Consider the following 13,086-nt stretch of genomic DNA (forward strand, 5'->3'; position numbering starts at 1 on the left):
AGGTGGTCGACCAGACTTGGCCAAGCACCTTGTCCACATCCTCAGGCCTCAATAACTGAAACTCATCCAATAAAACTGAACTGGACGGCGCTCAGAACGCCTCTATTAGTGGAACTGCACTAAGTGTGGTGTCCAACTCAAGACGAATCTGAGTGACTGAGTGACTGAGTCGTGTGTGTCCCTTTGCATGAGTTGGGCCGATGACATGTTGAGACAGCCCCATGGTTGTCATGGCGGCCATGAAGTCCTGAGCCGCCCCGGATATAGGAGCCTCAGCATGGAAGTTGAGATCCCCCAGAACCATCATCCTGGGGGTCCTCAACACCAGATCCGAGACAACCTCCATCAGCTCAGGCAGGGAGACTGTTGGGCAGCGGGGTGGATGGTACACCAGCAGAATCCCTAATCTGTCTCGAGTACCCAACACAAAGTACAAACACTCCAGACCAGCACTTGACTGAACAGGAAGCCTAGAGAGGGAGATTGTATTTCTATAGAACACGGCAACCCCCCCTCCACAGCCCTCAAGTTGGTGCTGGTGCTGCACCGAGTACCCAGGAGGGCAAAGCTGGGTGAGAGTAACCCCTCTCAGTTCACCCACCCAGGTCTCCATGATACATACCAGGTCAGCCCCCTCATACACAATGAAACCATGGTTGAGGGAGGTTTTATTTCGGAACGACCTGGCGTTCAGCAGAAGCACAACCAAACCCGAGGGCAAGCTGGTAAGGCCGCCAGGAACCATCTGGTTGGGGGGGAAACCAGAAGAGAGAATAGCTGTAAGAAATCTAGCCCCTCTTCTCCACATCTGGCCTGTTATTTCATTGCCATACTTCCCCTTACCCATGACCACAGCTATGTGATACTTGGTGTATAGGTGCTTATCAGTTTGATTATCACCAGTGGTTATTTATTCATTTATGTAGCTTCATTTATGTGTTCACCCAATAAATTGTTCTCATGGTCCATTGATTTGTTTATTTTGTGGATAGAGTGCTGTCATGAAATACTTATGGGAAAGTAAGAAGGTAAATTCTGGGGTGTTCCAAGATACCTAATTAAAGCCTGATTTATTACCTCAGCAATACAGTTGCCACAGCAAACCAAAGTGGCTGGTTCATATGTTACCAAAGTAACATATGAAACTTTATCTCAGACTGCTTGCCCAGATCATGTGGGTCCATCCCCAGTCAGTGGACTGGTTCAGGCAACATGCTAAACCATGCTGCTTAACCACAACATGGTTAATGGAATGCATTGACCTTAATGCATTCCATTAACCATTTTGTGGTTAAGCAGCATGGTTTAGCATGTTGCCTGAACCAGGCCAGTATATACATCAAACAAACCACAGTCATTGGACACTAAGCAGTAGGAGTGAGTATATCTCTCAAAACTTCATCTGACTAAGAAAGAACACTTGGTCATTTTTTAACAGTGAAATGCCTTCCCATAGTTATGTGAGGGGGGCGGGGCACACATGCAGACCAAAACATATGTTTTAATAGTTGTATTTAGCACAGCTGGGGGAAAACAACATTCATTAGAACTTCTTTGAAAAATCATACCAAAAGGCTATCTGGTCAGCCAGATGTCTCTGGAAGTTCACTTATTTTGTTTGCCTGAATTTATCAGCAATTGACTTTGTTGGATGGTTCCATGTTCTAGTATTATGAGACCGGGGTAAGTAAATTTAGAGTTGCCGTGAGCATCTGACTGAGTCCATAAGGGCTGAGGACCATCATCACCACCACGTCAAGCCCTCAGGGACTCAGTTGGCCATGCTCAAAGTGAGCATGGACCCATGCCCAAGTGTTTGTGAGACCCCAACAAGTGCTCAGAAGCTGCCCACCCTGGCTGCCAACGTTGCACATTTCCGCCCTCTGTGTTAATGGCAGCTGCCACTGGTGAGAAAGGGGAAGTGTGCAATTTCTGGAGACTGCACATCCCCCTTTTGTGCCACTGGTGTCCACTATTAGTGTAGAAAGAGGGAAATGTGCAATTTCTGGAGCCTGAGGAAATCACATGTTCTCCCCCATGCCAATGGGGGTGGGCCTTAAAGGCCCTATTAACGCAAAGAAACTTATTATATTTACAAACCCTATACTAATAATTTCAGTGATTTTTGTTTTGTTTTTGTTACCACATCCTCAAAATTTCTTTTTGCGGTAGTTTCAGCCAATTCACAGCAAATCAATGTATATATGAACTATGATATTCTGCTTCAGTATCACGTTGCAGTTACATTGAACTTCATCTGTTCCAAGGGGATATTATTTTGTAGTCATTAACACTGATGAGCGCATTTCTATTCACTGTTGTCATAAACGTTTTGGAGAATACTAGGGAATACACATAAATCTTATTTGATCTTGGTGCATTATTATTATTATCATCATCAGCAACAACAATTTTAGAAAAAGATGTACTTTTCCTCAGCTGAGTTGTAAATTGATGTGTTCTCATCAAGTTTTGACCATAATGGCAAATAATTATAGCTAAAATTTAAAACCTCTCACTAGAATGCCAAATGTGAAATGTAAAAGTAACTAATAACCTTCCCTCCTGAATGTTAAAGCAAAATTAAAGGAAGCTGTTCTCAGACAAACAAATTGTACTTCCATACGGATTCAGTGATCCAGAATCACAGAAGTGTCACTCCGACTCCTTTCTAAAAACAACAGGGAAAGCATTCATTAGCTGGACTTCCTATTAGAATGATGCACTTCATTAACTACATGGCTGTCTTCATTTACACAGGAAGCTGTTGTTAATTCTACTGGCCAAGCTCAAGCTTTCCTTTCACTGAATATGGAAATGAAAGAAAGTTCTAAATAATAGAAATCACACATTTCTCAGCAAAGGAACATTTATATTCTAGGGAAAGTGGTTCGTCACCTCTAATTTGACAATTCCATTCTGTGTTTCTTTCATTCTTCCTAACCCTATCCACCATCTTAACCTGAAGATAACCCTAACTACAATTCAAAGGACCTCTATAACAATTCAATGGGAAGACAATACACACATTTATTTTGGAATGTAGAAGAATGGCAACAGTGTATTCACCTACTAGGGGAAAAATGGAAATAATCCATTTTTGTGAACTGCCCAGAGAGCTTCGGCTATTGGGCGGTATAGAAATGTAATAAATAAATAAATAAATAAATAAATAAATAATCATTTTAAAACAAACATTATTAATGTTGAAGTAGAAACTGACCCAGCACTGGCTCTACTTTCTATTTTTAGGAATGCCAATAGAAACATTATTCCCAAAGCCTTGGTCACCCATTTGCTGGTTGCAGCCAGGTGGGAAATTGCCCAATTCTGGAAAAGCGACAGACCTTTTGACCGTCAACGCTGGTTTGATAAGATTTGGAAACTAGCTTTAAATGATAAATTGACACAACATAGCAGGTTAGCAAGAGGAGAAATAACATCAGACACATTTGTGGAAAACTGGTTGGACTTTTTCACATTTATTAATATGAATCCTGGCGAACCTAGACCCCCAATGACTCAGGAATCCTTTTGGTCAGGGGTTCTAACTTAACCTGCATCTTTTTCTGTACCAAGTGCTTATTGAAGGAATGAACACCCATGCTTTTTTATAGTGGTGCTGTGGGAACATCTATATTGTTGTTGAGTGTTTTCTTTTACTCTGTGTGTTTATTGTATTTGTTTATTGTATTTGAAAATCAATAAAAATAGTATTAAAAAAAAATGAACCACAGTCAACATCAAAAAGAGAATGCAGATATCACCAATGTCAGTAGCACTATTATATTTGCTATATGATATATTAGCATTAGTGAAGGAAAGGAAACCCAGCATGTGGGATGTTGTATTACTTGGTAAATTTATGCAACTCCCAGTTATGGAAAGTCTTGCACATGCTAGTCTTTTCAGCCTAGCGGGTAGCAGTTATGTTCATATCCATACAGAATTTGGCATTTGGCTTGCCACTTCAAATGCTCAGAAAAAATGGAGTCCTTTACAAGATATTGAATGTATAGGGATGGCACACAATGAAGCGGGAGTCAAAACAGGAGGGATTTTCCCCTAAGCCACTACTCACTGAAGTCAGAGAGAGCATAGGCCCTCATATAGATATGAAAAGGCCTTTATGAACAATCTTCATTATGGATTTGTTTATGTTTATACCACACACATACACACAGAGAGCTTACTCCAAGGAGCCAAGAGTAGCATACATAGTTCTTACCAACCCCAGTTTTAGTTGAGAGATAATGACTCGCCCAAGATTACCTAGTGAGCATCCTGATGTAGTCGAAATTCGAACCCACATCGCCTTAATCCTAGTCCTACATTCTAAAACCTAGGCTACTACTGCCAAAAGCTAGTTGTGTAAGTTTGATCCGGTCCAGCAGCTGCAATACATACATGTGTGTTCACATATGCTCACTTGAAACTCTGTATTAGCAAGGAGTGCTGCATTCATTTGAAAGTCAAGGGATCTGGTGTGCAGAGCAGCCTCTGCATGTGCAGAGCATAATGTGCACACTGGAGCCCTATAGAGCTCTGGATTGTGGCCAAGGGATCATTTTTCCCCACAGAAGGTACAGCTAATTAAAAATACCATTAGCTTGTGCAGTCACTAACCAAGATTAACTATGTACAAGTTACAATCTGGGACAAACTTCAAATACAGAACAATTTGTCTCTAATGTTGCTAAACACTACCACAATGCAAATGGATAATAAAATAATTAGATCAACCAAGCTAGTGAAGTTGTTACAATGCTGGCTAAATGATTTATGTTAATTTAAAGCCCACTGGAACAATCATATACTTGAATAACTACGAACAGATGGAAATCGATAAATGATACTGCCTTTGACACAAAGGCATTAATTTTCTCTCGATAATACTATTAGATAATGAGGACTTTTAAAATGAAACATTCACACTTTGTGTTATTTTAAGATTAGGATTTAGCTTTATAAAATTTTGACACATGAAGGATTTCCACAGTTTGCTAAACGTAATACAGTTCTTAGTGTAGTTTTTGTAACTTTTAAGACTCAACAATTTAGACCCAATTCACATATTGCCTTTACCGGCTCAATTGAACTTAAGTTTATATTGGTATACTCAACTGAGCAGTGAATCTTTAAAAGTAAGGAGCTCATGAAAGCCTACAGTTCAACTTCTTTGAGCAAGTATTTCTCTTATGGGAGTACCCTGTTCACATGGAAAGTGATCTGCCAACTTCCACGTATTCCTTTTTCTGGTTACACTGCTCACATGAATAGACCAACTGACCGAGAAGTTTGGAGTATAATCCTAAAGGACTGCTGCTCTGCCCAATCAGTGCTCTGCCATATGAGCCAGGCAGGGCAGGAGGAATTGCAGAAACTTCTCCAGCCTTATCATCCTCCTCTGCAGTATTTTTGTTAGATGGGCCTCTGAGCCTATCTAGCTGTTGGGTGTTGGGCCAGGGCCTGAGAGACCCTGGCAGATTCTCAGCCTCTCATTTCCCCCTTTTCATCCCACCCACAGTCACCATTCCCCGTCCCTCTCTCTCATCTTCCCTCCCTGTCCTATCCACCAGCACCTTCCTGTCCCTCCATCCTTCTCCATTCTCTTCCTGATGGTGGAGTTCTGACCAGTTGGGAGAGGCTAAGAAAGGAGAGCAAAGGTCCAAGATCAGACCAACACTGAGGCCAGAGCTCTGTCTCCAGCCTTGGAAGAAGGGGTCCACAGCTTGCCTCAGATGTTGTTAAGGACCATAGGATTGCTCTGTAAATGTATCAAGGAGATGGCAATGCTTCTTGGAAAGTATTGACTGAAAACCTCCTCAGATTTTCAGCTTACAAAGGAATTCTGCAGTCTTGCAGAATTCCCAACACAGTAAGAATCTAACTTTTATTCCATAGTTTTCCAGACTTTCTGAAGGGAAAAGAAAGGATTATGGGCTGATCTCTAGAGTGGGACATAGAAAGAAAAACTACTAAACTACTGTTCCTTCAGGTGGAGTTGCAGCAAATATTCTCCGTTCATCTTCTTTTCTTATTGGTGTGGATGGAGGATTAGGTGCATCTGGGTGGATGGTTACAGAACTATTGAAAGATGAATCATCTCTACTAGATCTGAACCAAAACAATATTTCAAGTATGATTTCCCCTTCTGTTATTCTCCAGATTTTTATGTACATTTGACATCTACTCCAAATTTGTCTGACTATTTTTGTCCCTGAACACCCAAGAGTGGTTTTTAAGCTCCAAAGTACAGTCCCTGAGCTAGCCCACAGTTGAACAGCTTGTGATTTTTGGCAGCTCCTGCACTGCTGTCCCTGAGTTCTCTGTGTCAGGAGTTGTACTGCAGCCTTCCCCAAGCTGGGTCCTTCCAGATGTTTTCAACAACTTCCAGCTTTCCTGACCATTTGTCATGCTATCTAGAGCTGACTGAAGTCCCAAACATCTGGAAGGTACCAGGTTGGGGAGACTGCTCTAGAGGAATGGAACAGTAATGGAAACTCCTAACAGCTGAAGTAGATAGTAGAAAGAGATACCTAAAAATATAACTTCACTTCTGCTTACTGAAATTAATTTCCATGGGGAAATGTAACTTTGCCTCATTATCATCACCATTTTGCTGGTGATGATGAGAAACTAGCACAAAGCAGAATACAAGAATGCATTGCAATACACATATTGTTTACAATGACTTCTTTATTATGCTTTGCAAGAATAGCTCAGGGAAGCGAAGATCTCTCATGTTAACAATACAGGATTTGAAGAATCATCTAATTAAAAAAATGTTTGGCGGAGACATCCCAATTCCAAATTTGCTTTTCGTTTCTACGTGAATTAAAAAAAAAGATCACTTCACAAGCATCAGAAAGCAAAGAGCATGCTTGAACAATCTTTTGCTCACAATATCTTGGTGGTGCATCTCTGGTACAAGATACTGCCAAAGTGAATTTGAGAAGCAGATGGATAAGTGCAGCAGAGATTGTGATAATATGTTGTTTCAGTTATAGTGCAGTTTTCTAATTTTAATTGTTGTTAGCTTCTTTTAAGAAATTTGGGTGAAAAGTGGGATATAAATGGAATAAAGAATTAAACATTTCACATTAATAAGTGAAATACACTAATACAGGATTTTGAGGATATTCCTACATATATACATTGAAAAATAGGGAACTCCAACTTCACTTGGCTTGAATTTGTCTGATTGTCAGGTGGTGGTGGAGAAGTTAGAATGCTTTAAGTGTGTTAAAGATTTAACTAATGTTTATTATTATGTGTTCTTAAGAATGTATCCTGAAGCATATGGTGGAAATTCTAACCTGTTAGTTATTGTGGTCACAGAGCCGAGGTAGTATTTATTAATTGGGGATAATTTGGGGTAGGGTTTATTAATTGGGTAGCTTCACTCTGCAATTCCAAATGCCTCTTTAGGCACAGCAGGATGAATTAACTGTAGGATAGCTTGAAGCTGTGCTTTGTTACTGTGGAAAGCTGGCAAGCATAAAAGCATTGGACTACCAGGGGTATATTAAGCCAAGAGGAAACAGCTTCATAAACTATGGATATATTTGTTACACAGTAAATTTGATAGACTTTAAAGTACCACAGAAATGTTTGTAGTTTTTGCTGCAACAGACTAGATTCCCCCCCCCCCCAAAAAAAAATATGCTTACATGTAAGTCTTCTCACATTAGATGTTCTGCTCATCTTTTGGTGCTTCATTGTGTGTGCATGAGGCAATAGTGGTACTTCTAATTAACAAAACAAGCTAATCCCATGGGATAATACATATTTTATTGTTTAGTTCACACACCTATTGCTTGATTTTGACTAATTCTCTCTAAATACTACCTAACATTTTCAACAAAACATACCAGAGGCACATATAAATAAACCAGTAATCCAGTATAAAACAGCACTTTTCAAAGAGTATTAAGAACTTCAGCACCACTATTTTTACAGGTGACTGCTCTGATGGCAAAGCTATTACACCTGAGCTAAGATGACATGAAATGACAATGCAATTATTCCAACCAGTGATTTAAGACAAGTAGATAACTATAAAGGAGAGAGGAAATTTCAGAGTTTGCTACAGCCTGCACACTTACCAGTCAAGGGTAACTTGTGAGACAAAGTGATTGAGCCTAAAATTCAAGCCTGAGCACATCATTACATCAAATGAGAGAGAGAGGTGCTTCATCATTAAGCTGGGCAGTACTTTCATTAAACTGCACTCTCATTTCATAGGGCAATGGCTGCAAACCAGGTGGATTATGTTGCTGAAACTGTAGCAACACCACAACCAGAAAGAAGCATCAAATAACACTTTGTCAGCCGCAAGACAACCCTTTCAAGCATAAAAGGGAAAAATGTAATTTGACCTGAGTAACTCGAAGAAGAAATAGATATAGATATAAAGTTGGGTTTTCTACCTTTTCTATGACAGGATAGCCACAGTGTGGTGATGCTTAAAATAAACCCTAATGTTAATTGTTCTTTTATTATCAGACATCAACTTCATTTCCTGCCATATTAGCTTACCAGCTCCAATAATGAGCTGCCTGTGAGAATCAGAAAAGTGGGTACATAAAGTTAAACTTACGAGGCATATTAACATTTTCTAGGAATGGCACAATTATAGTTGATATATCCCTTCTTAACTCCAAATAGGAAAACAACAACAACAAAACAACAGCAAGTGAGTGTTGGATAAATGAGTATATGTTAGGCATACCAGGCTTAATTCCATAGTTAGATGCCAGCAAAACTCTGCACGCATGTTTAGGAAATTGCATTCTGACATTCCGCAAGTAACATACACTGTCCAAAAAAGTTATTACTTCAGCTACTTTGTATGCATGCAAAGTGCTTATTGCTGCAACGAATAAACTAATCTCATATATTTTCTCTGCTCAGCTCTCCAATTAAGTTAATATATGGATCAAATGGTGCCTCATTAGACAAGAAGTAAAAACAAGTAAAATACAGCCCCCTGGATAATAGCCCTCTCAACTATTTTCTTCTGATAAAAGAACAACATTGCTGTCAAATCTATAATTAAGGTACCTTTTTCAAAACCACACTAGGAAATAGCAAACAAATATACTGGTTAAACTGCACTTATGAGCACACAATAATTTTAAAAGGAAAACACAGCAACCAAAAGCAGGCAACTATAGGAGTTAATATGCAGAAGATGGAGCTTAAAGGGTGTGAGAGACTATTCAGCATCTTCTAAAATAAATGGTTAGTAGCACTTCATTATTGCCGTCTCCCAGCTATAAACCTCAAAGCAGATGATTCACATGCTTGATACATTACTTGGTTCTTTAAGAGAATCTCCACTTTTCAGGTAGTTTACCATAAACTTCAATTTAAAGTGGGGGGGATAACTTACAGAATAGCTGGAAGTTTCATGCTTACAATGCAGGGATATGCATTAAGTTTTTTTTCTTCTAAGCCTGTTTACGGTGTACATCTCACACATAAAAAGAGCAAGGTTTCCCTTTTTCCCCAATTCAAGGTACACAAGGTGAAGTGCCCAACTGCAGCAATGTCTTGGTACAATAAACATTAAGCACAATCATACCCCCAAATAAATGACAAATGTTGTTGTTTTTTAAATACCTTCTCATGTTAGATCAGAAAGCCACAACAAACATTCTCCACGTTCTGCTGTGCACTCCAGCTGCTTTAGTCATCACAAGTAACTAGCCATACACTCCAAACAGGAATTTGTGTGCCCTCTATCTGCAGCTATTAGCTCAGCACATTGATTCACTGGCATTAAAGCAATAGCAATTAGCTGTCCTCCTCTCAGCAGCTACGGGAGAGAGAGACAGGCAGAGAGCTGAGTGGACTAAACTCTACAGTGACCACTGAGCTCTTGCTGGCAATTAGTAGCAGGTGCTCCAGCCCTAAGACAAATTGATATCCCACTGATAATCAGGGCTAGCTCCTTGAATGTACAGTGTCTCCAATCAGTCTTTGCCAGGCATGCTTTGTTTGCTTTTTCTACTTCACTAGTAACAAAGAAGTACTGCAGCTTATGTTTATTTACAACGTATCATTTGACCAGCAAGGAATAATCTCTTTAAATCCTCTCAGCATAAGCAGTGTGGATGGTTAAGTCTACCTTATGTCATATCTCTTAGGTAAACAAATAAAAAAGGAATAAAATATGCTGTTTTCTTTCAAGCACTTTTCACTTTTGTCATTTCTAAACTAACAGTAAAAGTATTTCTGTCTAAAAGTAATATATTGAAAAATATGTCTCATTATACTCGTTTGAGATGTATTCAGCAAGCAGAATGTACTTCCAGGTTAGACTTAAAGAGTCTTCCAGTAAGTAGGGCCATTCTGGCACGCCTGGCACAGCCTGGGCGTGGGGAAGCATTTGTGAGCGGGGGAAGAATAGAGACGAGCCCTTCTGCTATTGGCTCTGAACAGGGGTATAACGCTGACCTATAAAGAGGCACTTAACCCTCCCACTTTCCTTCTTGTTCACGTGACTCCCTCCCTATATGCAGTGTGAGTTCTCTGGTCGCCATTCAGGGCCGAGTTGGAATTTTTTGCTCATGTTCTAAATTGTTCATGAGTTTTTTTGCCTACTCCACACTGTAAGACAGCCTGGGAGTATAAATAGGTTGATTTGACATTGCTTATTAATTTGGTCACATTTGATGATAGGCAGGAAGGAACGGGCATCCAGAGGGATTTTGTAATGGTGAGCATTCACAGGCACTGTTGCAGTGACTGGTAATTCTTGAGGGCTCCCAGCATTGATCCCCGTAGCCGGGCTGGGAGATAAGGGTTACCTCTGAGGCCAACCTTTCTCTCCAACCTTGAGCCTTGTGGCCTGGGTTGGGGGTGACACCGGAAGGTCTCCCTACCCCAAAAGGGGCAGCCTGTGGGAGGGTGAATTGTACAGCACCAACCCATGGGACATGAATAGCTCACCCTACTCAGAAAGGTCTGAAAACCAGGCCAGACTGTATGCCCTTTAGATTTCCCCCTTTGCAGATCTTTAATAAAATGTGGCCCTGTTTAAACCCAATGTTCTGTGTGTTGTCTCTTTATTTACTGACCTCCATCTCACAAATGTCCTGTAGCACAACATGATTTCAAGACCGTATAATGGACCAGACTGGATGATATGTTATGTCCCCTGATCGTAAAAGCAGAGGTGGCTCTATATTAGGGGGTTGCCCCCCCACCTGTTGCAGAGAAATCCCCAACCTATAATAAAACCACTCCAATTTTACATGGTGTACCTGCTGCCAATGGCACACTTTATTGATGATTGATAAAAGTGAGTTGCTTTTCAAAGAAATATACCTGCCCTACTTCTGAAGCCACCAGGCATCCATGAGAAAGGACTACAACATTCTAATTGAATATGTGTGCATACTATCCAGCATACCAGCCCCAGACTACATAGGGTTAGTTCTATGCTGCTATGAAAAGCCACTCACATTCTCATTGCTCACTATACAGACGGGCAGCATTGGGATAGGAATTGTTTGATCCACCCTAATAAAGGACGAAGAAATCAGGATAACAGCTTAACAGATGTAACATCTGACTTCATTTAGCACGTCATGCTTTAAACAAATATAGATACTTGAGATATAATCCTCTGCAGGTATTTCAAGAGATAATAAATAAAATAAAATAATTACTGGCATATTTCAAGTATTCAAAGCACATCAGGTAGCAGTACTTTTAACAGCCCTGAAATGTAGGCCAATGTTGTTATTCCCATGTTACATATTTAAAAGTGTGGCATCTATGGCTGCAAACGGTGGCTTGCCTAATACTTAATAATTTCATGTTTGAAGCAAGGGTTAGATGGCTGACTTCCAACACATAAACTGAAGCATGATTCTAACACCAGCTCTCAATGTGTCATATTTTTTCTGCCGTGTCTTTTCATTCATTTTGATCTCAGTACAGCTAGCACTAAGCATTTTGAGGCATTTTTATTGTATTATTTGAGATCGTGCCTATTTTCCAATCTTCATTTAAGACTGGAAACATCACCTTTCAATGGCTCTCCTATGACAGGCTGAACTAGTCTGGAGTTAGACAGTTGTTTTAAGAGAACTGAAGGTGGTACGACAAAAGCAGCATTATCAATGGTACTATTATTATTTTGTGCCCAGTACTGTGTCTGGAGAAACAGGGATTGCAGATCTTTAAAGTGTACATGCAATAGGCAACAATGTCTCTAGCATGCTACTTTCAGTTCTCAGAAATAACTATAATCTGTCCCTAGCCCTTATAGCATATTTTAATACTTGCTTTTATTTTGCTGAAAACATAAATAGAAATGTTATACTTTATAATTTGGAATTTTGAAGTCTTAATGCAGATCTTAATATATTCCAAGCTCTGTTCCCATTCACTGTACTGCACAAAAACCATCCAAGCTTATTAAGATTAGACTGATTACCATGGAAGATGGAATAGCCACTTAGGGTGCAATGCTTTGCATGTTAAGACAGAAAATGACTTACAACTCCCAGCATTCCCTCCAGCTGGGGGATGCTGGGAGTTGTAGGACTTTTTTTCTCTTTCTAAACCTGTAGTTTATATATGCACCCTTAATGCATATATATTTGTAACTGATTATATGGAAGACAGAATGTTAAGCGATACAATTAAAATGATACAATTGTCCAAAAACTACAAATATGTAACTTGGAAATTTATATGACGGTAATGATGATATGTTCTTAGATACTTGCAAAAAAAAAAGTGGATTGTTTAACTATTGGCTGTTCCTTGGAATCTGGATAAATCAGCAGTGACAAAGGTATAACTCTTCTTACTGCATGTTATCCCATTTAAAATGAACTGACCATTTCTATATCAGATTGTATTGTTTCTGATTAATCTGTTCCTTGATGCTAGCAAGGAATCCTGTGCTCTGATAGTCATTGCAGGCAAGCCTGTCCAAGGCTTTATGATTAACTGGAAAGTCAGGGACTCTCCAGGTCACATATATGTGACTTGTGATATTTAGCTTGGCCTTGTAAACTCAGGATGTCTTGAATATTTGGGTGGGGGAGAGATGTGGAGTAC

At 39.8% G+C, this 13,086-nt stretch overlaps 1 protein-coding gene across 1 annotated transcript in view; it reads right to left on the minus strand.

The window, feature by feature from the left end:
* PCDH15 (protocadherin related 15) overlaps positions 1 to 9,680 on the minus strand; it is a 451,284-nt gene extending 441,604 nt beyond the window's left edge. The window contains exon 1 of the mRNA XM_063132951.1: positions 9,628 to 9,680. The gene's annotated coding sequence lies outside the window, so the exon portion shown is untranslated. The remainder of the gene's footprint in view (positions 1 to 9,627) is intronic.
* Between the last annotated feature and the right edge of the window lie 3,406 nt (positions 9,681 to 13,086).

The sequence above is a fragment of the Elgaria multicarinata genome, chromosome 8 (genome assembly GCF_023053635.1).
Source record: "Elgaria multicarinata webbii isolate HBS135686 ecotype San Diego chromosome 8, rElgMul1.1.pri, whole genome shotgun sequence".
Classification (NCBI taxonomy): domain Eukaryota; kingdom Metazoa; phylum Chordata; class Lepidosauria; order Squamata; family Anguidae; genus Elgaria; species Elgaria multicarinata.